This window comes from Anopheles bellator, chromosome X (assembly GCF_943735745.2).
Source record: "Anopheles bellator chromosome X, idAnoBellAS_SP24_06.2, whole genome shotgun sequence".
Taxonomy (NCBI): Eukaryota; Metazoa; Arthropoda; class Insecta; order Diptera; family Culicidae; genus Anopheles; species Anopheles bellator.
Genome location: NC_071287.1, coordinates 5480132 through 5483113, shown reverse-complemented (window position 1 = coordinate 5483113; position 2982 = coordinate 5480132).

Here is a 2982-nt window from a genome sequence, read left to right as displayed (position 1 = left end):
ACCACCCAATCATCGACCTTCCAAGGCCACTTCGAAGGCGTTGCAAAGTGTGTATGTGTGTATGTGTGGTGCGCAAACCGCAAGCTCCGCTGCCGCTGCGGGTCGTCGGCCGCGCCGCCCCGGTTGGCCTGTGTGGCGGTTGGCGGTGGTGGGCGTGGGGCTGCGGCTCTGCGCCGTTTGCTCTCAACAAACCGTACGGCCGCCGACGCTTGCTTCTTAACGGCACAAGTTCAGTCCCGCGGGACCCGCGCGGGACGCCAGAGGACAATTAAGGAGGGTGGCGGCGATAGGGCGGTGGAGGGACAGGAGGAGAGGATGAATTTATCACGTGATCTGCCCTGCCATAGTTGCGCGCGCGCGACTTGACGACGACGGCCGCGAATTCACATCAATTTAACATCATTTACTGCCTCCGGTGGGGTCTCCACCAACACGTGGAGCTGTGTTTAGCTTTTGCGTGTCGGTGGGTGAGGGTAGCGGCCCGGATAGGTAGTGGGGTGGTGCAGAGCATCCCGCACGGCCGTATACTATGTTCCGGGCGCCGCTGAATGTTTGCTGATGCAAACACCACCACCAACCTGAGACGGCCGGAGAGCCGGGCAGAGTGAGGGAGGGAGCGAGAGAGAGAGAGAGAGAGCATCGAGCGGTGGCGCCGGTGCCGCCTTGCCTTCGTCAACAGGCGCGACCTTCGTCGAGGACACGGACGTGCGCCAGGCGACGAACCTCAAGGTCGAGGTTGCTCTCGTGCCCGCGTGCGCCCGCAAGAAGATGAAGAGAGAAAACATAAGAAGCGCGCATAACAACACGGCATAACGGCCGTTTCGTGAGGCCCCGTCGTCGTGCAGCCAGCCCCTGCCAGGTCCAAGCGGATGAGAACATTCCGTCGCCGTCGCCACCGCCGACGCTCTGCGAACGGCCGGGTCTGTTTGATGTTCTCCGGCGGGGGGGTTGTAGGGTGCGCCTGGTTCGCCTGGGCGGGTGTCCTAGGCTGGTTTGCCGAAGGCTGGCATCGATTCTAATAATAGAACAATAATACAGTTAGTTGTGAGGGTCCTTTGTTAGAAATTATTTTACCTAACCGTGTCGCTACGATGGTAGCTACCGGAGTCACCAGAGTTTTCCGAAGTTCTGCCTAGCTCGGCGGAAATGGCAGCGCGCGCAGTCACTGTCCCGCCATCGACGACCGTGTGTCCGGGAGGCCTGCTTTTCTGCTTCACCGTCATGTTGTTTTTTCTGCACCATTTTATGCTCAGTTACTGCTGCTTTCCTGTTCCTGGTTGGCTTTATTAGCGGCCGTTCGATTTCGCTTCACTTCCGTTCGGGGCCCCCTTTTTTTTGTGGGTTTTTTCGTCGCTTACAGTCTTCTTGCTGTGGTTGTTTTGTTTTTGTTTTGGTTCGTCCGGACCGATCCGGGGGCCCCCGCTGTCAATTGGGCGCTGATTTGGTTTCCTCCGGTTTGGTTGTGTTTCGCATTTTCGCAGCACGGAATGTTAATTGCCTGCTCCTCTCTTCGATCGCCCGGACCACGGACCGGAACGGAGTTGCGCCGTGATTGTTCGCGGCTCGTGCGATCATTTTGCCTGCGATCACGGCACACTGCGGGCCATCGCCAGCAAAGGCCGCCGGCAAGGTCGGGTCGACGATCGGCGGAATCTTGGCCGGGTTGTTATGATGGTTGTGTTGCTGCTGCTGGCCGGCCCCACCGGGCCGACCGAATGGGGCTGGGCTATTATTGTTCCCATTGAAGCATCTATTATTGCGCTTTTTTGCGGTTTTTCCTTCGGATGACTTCGGGAATACCTGGGCCGGAGGTATTTCCCGGCGTGGCGCACTGATCCCGGGCCCTAAGGAACACGCGAAAACACTGGCCAGCGCACATCGGCAATCGTTGTGTTTTGACAGATGCTTGCCAACGGATCAAAACACCGCACCGGGAGGGAACGGGGTTATGCACAGGTGAGTGTAATGCGAATGGGCTCGGGACACCTGCGCGGGTAACTTTCGTGGCACAGTCCGGCGCAATCCGCCACTAAATCGAAAACTGAAGCAATCGAGCAATTTTTTCCCTCTAGGCTCCGGTACATCTTGTGTTTACATATTGGAAACGTCAAATGGAGCCAGGACCCCGAGATGCTGGGATCTGAGATCGAGACACTAAGCGAGTGAAAGAGAGAATGATATTCTTACAAGTGCCTTTGCTCTCTTTCGTACACAGAGCGAGATGCTGCTGGTTCTGGTGTGAAAAATCCCAGCTAGGAATGTTCGTCCCGGAACCGTGTCGGCCGGTCAGATAGGTGGCCGCGTGCGTGCACTACCCCGCGCCGCTCCGATCCTGGTAGGTCCTTCGTATGCGGCCAGCAGCCGGCGCGCGTTGTTGGTGGGGCCACGCATGTGCGCAACATTACACGGTACGGTGGGTGACCGGTAATCCTTTCCTCCTGCTCACGCACCGACTGTCAAATTTAGCATAATGCACCCCCAGAGTCTTCTGGTTTCTGCTTTATTTAGAATGAAGATTGAACCCTACAAATGTCACAACGTTATCCCTTTGCGGCTTGCAGTAATTTTTCGGGGAGACTTTCGGGGGATGTTTTCTACGATCGAGGCCACCGGCGCCACGGATAATGACGCCGGGGACGTCACCGATCGCTGTGAAGTATAACGAGCGTTAATTTGGGAATAAGTGAAATTGTTTTTCTATTTCCCTGTTTACACGGCCGTCAATGTCACGCGTATAACATCGAACGCTGAACTGTTCCAATGTTTCTCTGAAGGGACGAACCCTCAACGGGGGCACTCGATACTGGGCCAGATTACAAATCACTACAACAACGGGCTCGGTCGGAGGCTGAAGGCACCGGGCAGCCCAGCGAGAGTCGGACTGTTCTAAGCTTCAAACCCAGGAGTTGTCCCTAGTGATACGGGGTATGAAGTTAGAATGGTCCCATTCAATGACAACCACACACATGCCCTCCCCCCTGC